This window comes from Zonotrichia leucophrys, chromosome 3, assembly GCF_028769735.1.
Source record: "Zonotrichia leucophrys gambelii isolate GWCS_2022_RI chromosome 3, RI_Zleu_2.0, whole genome shotgun sequence".
Lineage (NCBI taxonomy): Eukaryota > Metazoa > Chordata > Aves > Passeriformes > Passerellidae > Zonotrichia > Zonotrichia leucophrys.
This window is the reverse complement of record NC_088172.1, coordinates 111607538-111619631: the sequence shown is the minus strand read 5'-3', so window position 1 is coordinate 111619631 and position 12094 is coordinate 111607538. Positions and strand designations below refer to the sequence as shown.

At 43.0% G+C, this 12094-nt stretch overlaps 1 protein-coding gene across 12 annotated transcripts in view; it reads left to right on the top strand.

The window, feature by feature from the left end:
- HMBOX1 (homeobox containing 1) overlaps nt 1-12094 on the top strand; it is a 123401-nt gene that overhangs the window by 2610 nt on the left and 108697 nt on the right. The window lies entirely within an intron of this gene.

The window sequence follows — 12094 nt, the reverse complement described above, 5'->3', positions numbered from 1 at the left end:
ACAGAATCACCCGAGGAGCCTGGGCAGGAGGCTGGGAACAAGGAACTTGTGTTTCACTCCGTGCTGCCTGTTCTTCCTCCCCTCGTTCCCTTAGCACCAGCCCGAGCACCAGAACAGGCATCAGCATTTTTCCTCCTGTGTCATCCCACTGTTCCGAGCAGGTCTAGACGACATTGTGGTATGCAGGCTGCCAGCTGGGTTACAGGAATGCTACCCTAGGTGAAACGGCAGGATTTTTAAGGAGGGGTAAGGAAATCTGGGAGAAAATCCTGTGTGAATGAGGCCTGGTTTTCTCTAGAACTGCTTCGCTGAGCGGTGTCAAGCAACTCCTTGGGTTTATTGACCTTTCTGGACAACGTGCATTTCTCTAGCATTGTGATTCTGATAATTCCGTAAAATCTGTAGCTGCTGTCAGCTGCAGGGAGCTCATTTTTAAGGCAGTTTCTGTGTGGGTCTTATGGGTCTCTTACAAAGGGATATTAAAAGTTGATAACTGTGCAGTGTTTTGAAAACTAAATTATTATAAAGTGTTTGCTTTATAGTGATAATCCATAGGTTCATGGGAGTGTTTGGTGTGTTTTTTCATTGCTGTCTGGATTTGGGAAAAGAGTGGGGCTCTGACATTCATTTTTAACACCAATCTACTTTTTAATAAAACGCGTTTTTACTAAGCATGACTGTCAAAAATCGTTCTGTTGTTAACTTTTGGGACTGCTCTTTTTGTGTTGTGTGTCAGTGGGGCAGGGGTGAAATTTGGGTCTTTGGGTGGAGAATTGGGAGTTTCAATGAAACTGAGCCATGAGAAAGGAGGAAGCTGTACTGTTCCTTATACCAAGGGATCTGGGAAGGTGTTTGGTTGTATATGTTAAAAACAAGTGAATTTTCAGGAAACAACAGCACATTTTAATCTAAAGAAAGCAACCTGTACTTGACAGTGATTTCTGTGCAGAGCTTCTAAGGACATTACAGAATGACAGGCTACAGTATTGGCATTTGTAGCAAATCTTTTTCATCTGCAAAGTTTTAGATTTTGAAATCAAAATACTGTCAGCTTAAGAACCTTACTGCAAAAAATGAGATGCCTTTGTTCCTCCTGTCGATAACTTCATGCAGCTTTGATTCTGAAGTCCCCGAAGTTTATTTCACGTTATACTGATTTTAACAGAGCGGGATTGGATTCTGCATACGTGTCCTCGTGGGATTGGGCTTTAATTATACCTGTGCTGATAATATGATCTTGTGGGTTATCAATGCAGTGAGACCAATGCTGTGATTACAGCAGGATTTTTAGGACATAATGAGGAGAATTTGATTTTTTTTTTTTTTTTGAGGAGGGGTCAGTGTAACTTGTAACCCTAAAGCTGGTTTTATTTGTAAGATTAGTAATAAACTGTATTTTAGCATTCCTGTATTGACTAAAGCTCCCTTCTGACTCCTGTTAAATTAGGATGGCTGGGTAGCAAAGTGTACTAAGAGTTTGTATCTGAACACTCAGTCATGCAAACGGGTTGTGTGGTAGCTGTGAATGCAATTCCCAGGGTTAATGCTAAAGATAAGTGTTTTGACAAATGCTTTTAATTTGGGGAACAATACAAGCAAGAATGACAGGATATGAAAAGAAAATGCTATTTTCTGTCTCGCAGGTGGCAAACAAAGGTGTAGAGGGATCAACTTGCCCAGGTTCCTACAGGGAGTCTGCAGCAGAACTCGCAATCAGTCTGTGATCTCAAGGGTTTGTCAGGGCTTTAATCAGTTTTTCTTCCTCCCCTCATTAATTGGCTAGCTTTGACATTTTGAAAATAACATCTAGAGATTATTTCTCTTTTCTCCAGTTTCAAACTTTATCACCTGAAGTTTTTTTTGGTTGTTTTTTTTTTTCATTTTCAGTCAAGCCTTGAAAACACAAGGTTTGAAAACTTGATCTGAGCAGCACCTCCCTGACATATGATACTATCTCCAAACAGCCCCTGACAAGTGAACCCTCTCATTGAAATCATGTGAGGAATTTTATTACTCAACTCTGAAGATCTTCTGGGGAAAAGGAGGTTGCAAACTATTAACTCTGTGGTCTTCATTGCAAGTTGGCAGATAAAATGTTCTTACGTATTTGAGGCTGTCATGTGGTCCCCAGGCAGAAGTAGAGAGTCAGCTTTGTAGTCGCTGACCAACCGAAAATTTCATCTTGTCACTGTGAGAAACACATTTATTTTTGTGTTGTGCCTGCAGATTTCAAGTGAATATATCCCTTTCTTTAAACATGCTCCTGATTGTATCCTTCCCCTCTTAACTGGGCGCTTACACAGCGTTATCCTGTGCTCATATGAGCAGGTGGAGAAGCTTTTATCCTTGACAACCTTACAAAGTGACTTGGGTTTGGGCAGCTCCTGTTCTTTGCTGTTGCACTTGGGTTCAGCAGAGGTTTGTTGCTGGCTGCCTGTGTGACAGCGCCGAGCTCAGGGCTGGTGCCACAGTCCCAGAGCCACTGCTGTGACAATGACAGCGTTGTAAAGCCCGACCTGATCAGGGCTCATCGATTCATGGCCGGAGCAGCGCGGCTCCAGTGGCTCCCGCTCAGCTGAGCCACTGCCCTCCTTTGCTGTTCCATGTCAAAACAGTACTTTGTGCCTCTGTTTGTAAATCTCTAGAAGTGCTTGACAGGGATATTGGTGTTTTACAAATGGAGAAACTGAGGCATGAGGGCCGAGTGACACAAGCAAGGTCACGGACTGAGGCAGCAGCACTTTAACACAGGAGTCTCCTCCCCATCTGTGGCACTTTCCATCTGAGATATATTGATACACAGTAACCTTGCAAGGAATTTATTTGCTGGTCATCTGAGGTGGTCATTAAGAATATCTAAGTCCAGAGATGATTTTTTTATGATGATGGGAGGATATCCCGCTGACTTCTGTGGCTTGACATGTCTCATCCTTACTTACTCAGTTATTTTTCTTGCTTTTAAATCCATTGTACTCCACCTCCCATCAGGTGAAAAGCAAACTTTCTCACAAGACTGTGAGGGATTCCCTTTCTTGTAGTGCTTTTCTTCTGCTTCATTTAATAGGAGTTTTTTGGTGTTGGACTTCTGATCTATGTCAGGAATGCACAGGCGTGTCTGTTACTTGTTTTACTTCAGCCCCATGTTAATACAGACACCAGCAGGTTGAACAATTGCTGTTTTAATGTGCTTTATTAAGAATTAAAAGAAATAATCTATAACTGGTTATTCTCCCTGTCAGTGTGGAGGTTTCCCTTTCCCAGTTCTAAATCAAAGCTGCAGGCAGAGTCTGAACTTAAAGCCTGCTCTTAAAACAGGGAACTGCTGTAGTGCTCCTGACAGAGTGAGCTCTGCTTTATCTTCCTGTGCAGCCAACCAGGAGCTGTGGAAGGTCAGTTCACTCTTTCCTACAGAATTCCACTCTGAATGTTCACTTCATCATCTCGTCTTGGTTTCAGTGCAATTACCAGCCTGAAACTCATTACCAAGCAGAGCCCTTCCAGCAGGTTGTACATGAATATACCGAAATCACTTCTGTACCAGGGCTTGACAAAGATCCCTCTTGGTGTGTGTGGCAGGTGGTGCTTCCAATCTCCATTTGCCCAATGGGTGGAGTGTTGCTTCCAGGGAAGAGTTTCTTCCAGCCCAAGGAAACAAATTTTGACACCTACCTCATGCACAGAGGTGGCATTTTTTTGTTCTCCATATGTATAAGTTGCATTTTTAAGCTTTATTAAATATACATGAATCCTATTCGCTGCTGTGGTGGTAGATGGGGTTTTAATGTTGGGTTGAGGAAGGAATTTACAAGCCAGGCATAAAAATTCTGTTGATTATGTTTGGCTCTGCCCCTAGTTGAATCTTGCTTGTCCTGAGTTCCTGGTGTCAGTCTTCTCCCCACTTCTGAACTTAATATTTAAGAAGCCTTTTTTTCTTTTCTTTTCGCTTCCTCAGAATTTTTAAGCTCAGCAGCAGGATAACTACCCCTGAAACAATAGTGCAGGCCACTCTTTCAGTGGCCTTGTGAACAGCCAGTTTTGTTCTTCTGATAAGCCCTTGCCCTATCAATTGGGAAGTGCAGCATATAGTCATTTCCTGCATTTCGAGCTGCCCGTTCCTTCTGAGCTCTGAGGAAAGCCCTGAATCTGCTTTTTGTTCTTGCTGTGCCTCTGTACCACTGATGGCAGCAGAAAGCAGTGAGTTAGTGAGTTCATCAAACACGAGCGCTGTTCCTGCTTGGATGTTTATTCTGACCTTTACTTTGGACAGTTTCTCTGCCATGATCAGATTCTCTGATTACAATGTCAGCTTTCACCAGAAATCTCTTTGTGATTTAACTGGCAGCGTTTGGGGCTTTGGGCAGCTGGGTGTGCAGCAGCTCTGACATGGAAGTGGTGCTCGAGCCTTAGAAAGTTCTTCCTGGCAGTCAAATTTCCTTTCTAGGCTCTACCTTAGGTTTTATTTTATGACCCAAGGAAAACTTTTTAACTTGCCCCTTTTCCAGTGTGGAATATAGAAATAATCTTTTCAAGGCTGTTGAGATGCTTTTATATTTAAGAAGTATGTGGAGATTCTTGGCTGGCTATTAATGGGTGCTGCTACTCTTGGGAGTACAAGGATGTCAGAAATGTGGTTACCCAGAATGAGAACTGGTTGTATAAGCTAATACTGATTTTTCAAGGCCCAGGTGGGAGGAGTAAGTAGCTGATCAGAGTTTGCCCAACTAAATTGCATTACATGTGGCTTCCAGACATCATAGCTGGTCATTCCCTGGTTGTATTTCATGGGAGCTCTGTCTGCTTGCTGGGGTGGTGCTGTTTAGTGATAAGTCTGAAAAAGAGGGAACTTGCTGAACTTGAAACTTATCCCTCCCTCTTTAATTTCCTGGTCCACAGAAGTTGAGTGATGTTAACATATTGGAGATTCATAAAATTTAAGGCGAGAACAGATAATTAAATTGCCTTCCCTGATATGTTTTATATGCTTTGTATCACAGGCCTTTAAATTTTAATCATTTACTCTGAAACTGAGACCAGTAAATGATGTTTGGCTAAAAACAATTTGAAAGCTTTCCAGCCCTGAGTGTCCATCACTGGTAATTTCAGGCTCATCACTTCTCTTGGTAGTTATAAGAGGCTGATTTCTAATTTGAATTAGTCTAAGTTGTGCCGCTGGTTCTTGTTAGGATTTTCCTGACAAGATTAGAGCCCTTTAGTATCCAGGACTTTTCTTGCCATGAAGGTACTTACACTCTGTAATCAAGTTACTTGATAGATAAGGATGCAGAGTTGAGCTTTTAAGTCTCACTCTGAGGCATTTTCTCCAGCACTCAGATCATCCGGTGATTCTTCATGCTCTCCGTTTATTTTTAACATTGTGGAGACCAAAAAAGGTTCTTGCTCCAGCCTGTGCCTGATCCATACCAAATTCTGAGGTGCTTTTAGTCCTTTTTGCTGCACAGCCACTGAAAGAGTTCCCAGGAGCCCCTTTTGCATAGGGAAATCCTGTTCATGAGCCTCTCTGCCTGAGCACTGACATTCTTCACTCGAGTAAAGTCTGCCTTTTAGTAGTTACAGTCTGCATTTTTCAGATTATAAATTAGCCTTTGTATTCTGATGGGTTTGGCTTTCCTGAGCTAACTTAAGGCAGGTTTTCAGCCTCCTTTCTCCTGCTGTCCTTTCCTCCTCATAATGTCCTGTTGTGCTACAGTCCTGGTGTCACTCACAGATTTTTATCTGCAGTGATAAAAATGTTGAACTGCATCAGACCTTAAATTTAGTGACAAAAAAAAAAATTAGCATGATGCAATGCCAGGAAGTAGATGAAGGAGTGTCTGAGTGACAGCTCTCGGATATGAAGCAGCCAGTGTGGGTTTCCACCAGCACCAGAGCACGCTCTGTGCGTGCACTTGACCGTGCTCAACTGCATTTGTAATCTCAAAAGAACAAAGTTAGTCCTTTATCAAGACATTTGCCATTAAAACGTGCTGACTGGCACTACCGGTGTCCTTGTTCTGGTAATTCTTTACTGGGAAAACACAGATTTTGCTTTTCCTGTTCTCTGCCTGGATGGATACCCAGTCACAGCTTTGCTCCATCCCCTGAGCACTGGTGAAATAGAAACATCCACCTGGCCTGGGGTGAAAGGTCTCTTTGGTGCATGGGTTTGAGGCTGATTTAAATGTTTCCCTGCTAATGGATTTGCTGGGAATCATCTTTTATTGCTGGTGAATTAGAAGGTGTTTCATGTGATAAAGACATGTTGCCCCAGTCAACAGAAAGCTGTGCCCAGTGGTTTTTCCTTCCACTAGAATGCTACTTTCATTACTGGTACTTGGGGTACCAAGATGAGCCAGCAGGATCCCTCAAAATTTATTTCAAGAGTTGTGGTTGTACCATCAAGGAACTGCATTTTCCCCCTGCAAAACTGGCTGTAAAAAGTAAAATTCAAAAATATCTGTGCAATATCTCCAAAAAAACAATGAGCTGCTGTTAACAAGCTTCCAGTTCTAAGGCAATGAAAGGAAAAGCCCAGTATTTTTAATTCAAACCTGACTTCCACTTTGATTTTTTTTGTTTGTTTTTTAAGATACCTTGAGCCTTGCACTTTTGTTTTTAAGAGAAACATCCCAAGGCCTTTTTTCCTGGATGTCCTCAAGTGTAAAATGACAGCGTTTTTGGGGTGGTTGTGGTGCATCTGCTGCCAGATCCTGTGGAATTGTGGAAGTGATGAACTTCCCACCTTTAAAAGCAGCTCCTTCTGAAGATACTCGTGAATTACCCTTCAGTTCATGGGCATTATTCTCATAAATACTGGTGTCACTCCTCTGTCACACTCAAGGAAATTCTGATTTATTCATAGCACTGTGCCTTCTTGCTTTTTGTTAAAAATGCAGCTGCCTTTGCTTGCTGGCTGTTCCCTTGAATTTCCCTTTTCCTGTCCCAAACTGATTTAGCTTTTACTCCCTCGGTATTGCAGCTGTAATCAGCAGTGCACAGGAATGTTGTCTTCTGCAGGAGAGGCAGTATTTTTGCCATTGGTTTTTAGGATCCTGGATAATGTGGAATCTTAAAACCAAACCTCATTTAAATACCACTAACAGGAAGCAGTAAAATGTGTGGTGTTTTAGGTTGGTTTTGTTGGTTTTTTTTCCAAGTTGGGTGTTTTTAAGGATTTGCTCCCTGAGAAAATCTCTATTTTGAAACCTGCAAATTCCAGGCAGATAAATTGCAGTGAGGTTGGGCCAGTATCTGAAGTTTGGGGTGTCTGCTTCCCTTCTGGCAATCGGGTGGGAAGTGGCCACAGTGATAGGCTTTGAGGAGAGAATAAAGGGGAGAGCACTGAGGCACAGGATCTTGGAGGCTGGGGAGGAAGCTGTGAGAGATCTTGGCCATTTGTGCTCCTGCACTCTGAGGGGTGGAAGGCAAACAGTGAGGACCCAAAGCTGTGGAGTTCTGGTGGATGTGGATGTTTCATGGCATGGCAGCCTCTGGGCTGAGCCAGCAGCTCTCCTGCCTCCTGGTTAAATCAGGATCTGATTTTCCTGTTCCTCTGCTGTCTTCTTGCAGGAGTTGTTTATTGACTGAAATTGTTTCCATATGGCTGCAGTGTAGAGCCTGATTACATTAAATGTGGTGCTTTCCTGTGGCATTGCAGGGCTATGGAAAGATCATCCCTCCCTCTCTCCCCTTCCAACCTCCTCTTCCTCCATAAAACCTTGGGCTTGGAACGTGGAGCTTGTTCAGGTGTTATCTTCGTTCCCCTCTGAGGTTGTAAAACAGAAAACTGGGATCCAGATCTTCTTTGGGTCGTTGTATTTGATTGCTTAGGTGGGTTACCTTGGTGTATAAATGACTCATAAAATAGTTAAAATGAAGATTAAAGTGGCAGCAATGCTGGGACTGGCCCTCCAGGGTGTTAAACACTGAGCAAGCAGAAAAGAGTCTCTGCTTCCAGAGAGGTTTGGGACAATCCATTTGGATTGTATTTGTTGACACTGATGATCAATTTAAATGCTGCTCCAGGAAGGTGTTAAAATTCCTGTACTTGGATGCTGGGAGGCAGATTCCCTGCTTATCTGGAGCCTGGAGGCTGTGTCCAGTTAGTGGGAAACAGATCTGTTTAATGGCAAATGGATGCATCTGTATCTTTGATAAGAATAAAAGCTGATTGCTGGCTAAGTTGGCTGATAAAACCAGCAGTGAAGCATCTCTACCTTCTCTTTTTGTAATTACACCTAAACCTGAGTTTATAACCAGAATTCAAAATCTGGTTTTTTCGTTTAAAAAAGTTTTCTTTTTAAATAGGTTAAAATATAAAAATGCCTTTTTCTAAAGCCTAAGTTTTTTGCTGTAATGCCTCTGTTCTTGTAATGGACACCAGCAGAACCTCAGCATGATATTTCTACTGCCAGTATCTCAGATCAAGTCAAACCAGTGGAGTGGTGGTTGTCACTCCTGGCTGAGCACATGGAACCAGAGTCTGATGAAACAGCAAACCTGGTTTTTGTCAGAAGTAGCCTCTTCTGCATGTGCATAGAGAATATTTCCTTTATTTCTGTGTGTTCGTATCACAGCCTATTTAATTCAAAACTGAGAAACCATTTGGGAGCTGTAAATGCTGAAATTCTTGTTTTCCTCCCCTAACATAAGGTGGAAAAAAGAACAATGAGGGAGGAGATTCACTAATATTGAAATCTTTCCGTGGAGGACACAGCAAGGTTCAATTCATTTAATAAAGAGAATTCATTTGTTTTCACTAAAGCATTTTAAAATGCAAACCATGTTTCTGTAACCCTTTTATGCATCCTGCACCTATGATGTATCATTCAAGATTAATAAAACTGTAATACATAAAAGCTGGCATTTTAGAATTGTTTTATAAACAGTCTGGCTAATAACCCAGGGTGGAAACTGGAATGCAGGTATGCTGCTCTTCAGGCCTTTGCCTGGCTGGAGGATGAAGCTCAGATTTTGGGGTTTTGGTTTTTTTAAATTTGGTGGAAAATCTTTAGGGGAAGATTTAAGCCCCAACCACGGGGTATCCAGTGATGTTCAGGGTGGTGTCAGTCACTCTGAGGTGTCCATGGCTCAGAGAAAAGCTCAATTAATGTCCCTCAATTAATGTCCCTCCTAATTTAGAGATGTCTGACTCACGAGCTGGCAGGTAAAAGGGAAACAGTGACCATGGAGTTGTCATGGCCATCTCCTCTGCTTGTCCTTAAAGGAATTGCTGCTGTGCAGTGCTTGGAGCAAAGGATGTGGGCACCTTCTCCAAATTGGGATATTGCAAATCTTGGAACTGTGAGAGCTGCCCTCCCTTTAGCCCTCACTGAGACACCACACTCAGGGAGGGTGGGTTTGAACCCTTCCATCCTGCTCTGTGTTTCAGCCCTGCTGCTGGTCCAGCATTTCCAGTATCAGGAGGAATTCCCTCATGGAAAGGGCCCTCAGGCATTGAAGGGGCTGCCCAGGGAGGTTTGGAGCCCCCATCCCTGGAGGTGTCCAGGAAGGGCTGGATGTGGCACTCGGTGACAAGGTGGGGATCAGTCACAGGTTGGGCTCAATGATCTCAGAGGTCTTTTCTAACCCAAATGATTCTGGGAATTTTTTTGGTCTTTTGTGGATCTTTTGATGGATGGTTTGTAGACATTGTGAGGAGAGAGCTTCTCACAAAATGCTGGGGATCCTGCAGCTGGATCCCTGCAGATCCTGATTTATCTGGAAAAATTCTCTACTCCCTCCCTGATTTGCCAAACACTGTGGGAAAGGTAGGCTGGAGAAACCTGAGTTTTCTTCTGTCCCTCACACAACCCACTGGCTACGTGGGAGCAGAAATTAAGACAAGGACATTTAATTTTAAGTGTTGTCATCTTCACAGAAAGTCACAATTTATCTTTCCTTCTTCCTGTCACAGAGCTTGTCTGTGCTACTTCTTGCACATCAGAGCTGCTTTCTGCTTCTTACCCACTGCGTGACCAGCTGAAACAAAAATAAAATTTCACTGCTTTGAGCCCCTCCAGAACTGCCTTCAAGTAGCAGCTTTGCACTAATGAAGTTTGGTTGGTTTGCCAGTTACTTTTCAGTGATTTCCAGAACTGCTGAAACACAATGAGTTGGTGAAGACTCTCTTGTGTATTTTGTGTGAGCTCAGATATTTGAATATGGAGTAGATGAGTACTAAATATCTTCAATTTCCATTAAATTTCGATATCTTTAAGGGATGAGTCCTTCAAACAAGCTCTTACTGACGTTAGAGGCAGTGGGATTGCTCTCTGTTGGCTCTCACAAGAACTGAACTGGAACTATATTGTGGCTATTTTGTTTTTAATTAGCAGATCACTGAGTTCTAGATCCTTTCACATTTAAGAATAATTAATTCTCCATTGTTTTTGCTTCTGACAGACTTTTACTGTCAGCCATCCAGAGGAGACATTGGCCTTCCCTCCAGTTATCTGACAAAACAATTTACTGTGAGCAGCCTTTCCCCCACCCCTCATGGCAGAAATTTGCCTCTGGTGTCTTCCTGGGTGCTGCTTCCCAGCTCTGCTTTGTGCTCTCCATCTTTTCCAAATAAAACCTGCTCAGGGATGGGATTGAAACACTTAAACTCCTGAAAAACTCCACAGTGCTCGTTTCCAGTGAGCAGGGTGTGTTACATGTCCTGCAAATCACTGGATGGAGAGGATGATCCTTCAGTTTTCTTCTAATGAGAATGATTTCTGAGAAGGCTGCAGGCTCAGGGCCATGCTGCCATTGCAGTATTATCAGAACATTTTGGCTGCAAATGGGATTTCTTTTTTCCTTTAATATTAAAGGGAGGGGTTATGACTTCTGAGCTATAATTGTGTGGAGACATTATTTGGGCAGACCTCCTAAACTCTCCTGCATTAATTTGGATGTGCTGGATGTGAGTTCTGTGCTCTTACAGCTGCTGAGGAGAGTCTTGGACTGTGACTGGTGTTTGCAGAAAGCAGAGAAATTGCATATTATGTGTTTTGGTGCTGCACCTTGAGTTCCTTTTGCCTGTTTTCCCTGCTATTGTTGATGGTTTTTCTTTTGTATCCATTCCTGTATCATTTGCAGTCGCAGTTCCCAGTTCTAAATTTAACTTGAACCCAGTTTTGAGTTGACTTTTTGGTTTTGGCCTTAGTCAGCCACCAAACAAAAGTGATGTAGCAACATTCCCTCAGGTTTCAGAATCCACCCTGCTGGGCCGTGCCTACCCCAGGGCTCTGAGGCTGCTGGGCTTTGCAGGAAAATGTATTTTTGTAGCCCAGTCATTACCCCAGCACCAACCTAAATCCAGGTGGATCATCATGTTCCTGCACAGTTATTTTTGGAGCAGGTTGCACTGGAAAATTGCACTTAAGGTGGGGGTTAGACTGGACAAGCTCAAGAGGTGCTGTCCAACCTCTGCAATTCTGTGGTCTTCGCAAAGGGAGAAATTCAACTGATAATTTTCATGGAGATGCATTCTTGTGCTTTTCATCCTGTCCCCTGTTCTTTCTCTCACCTTATTTTTGAAAAGGAGAACTTTTAAAGTGTTTTACTGTAGTTCTTAAAGACATTAAGCAACTCTTACTGGATTGAACATCATGGCTGGCACAGGGGAGACTTAGAATGAAATTGTTTAATTGATATTTTACATTATAAACTTTGAAATTGAGGATTGAGTGAGGCTCCTCCTTTGCTGCTCTGTTTCTGCAGGGCAGAATGGTACAAAAATAAAGGGGGTATGTCCTGAGAGTGCTGCCTGGAGCTGCTTCTGAGCTGCACCACCACAGGGCTGTGCAGGTTTGGAACTCTGCATTTGGGCAGCTATAAGGTAATATTTATGCAAGAATTGCAAAACTCAGCATAGGAACTGAGTTCAGTTAAAATCAGGTGGAGGAAATGTGATGTTGGGGTCAGATCAGGAGTTTCTCTTATCTCTGGCACAAGGCTGGATAGTGCAGTGGTGGATGCTGAGGAGAGCCTGGAAGAGCAAGGCGAACATTTGACCCCAGCACATCCTTGCAGCCATCCTCACTGTGTGCTGCCGGTGTTCTGGATATTCTCTGTATCCCCCTTTTCCACTCAAAGGGAGGTCCAGATG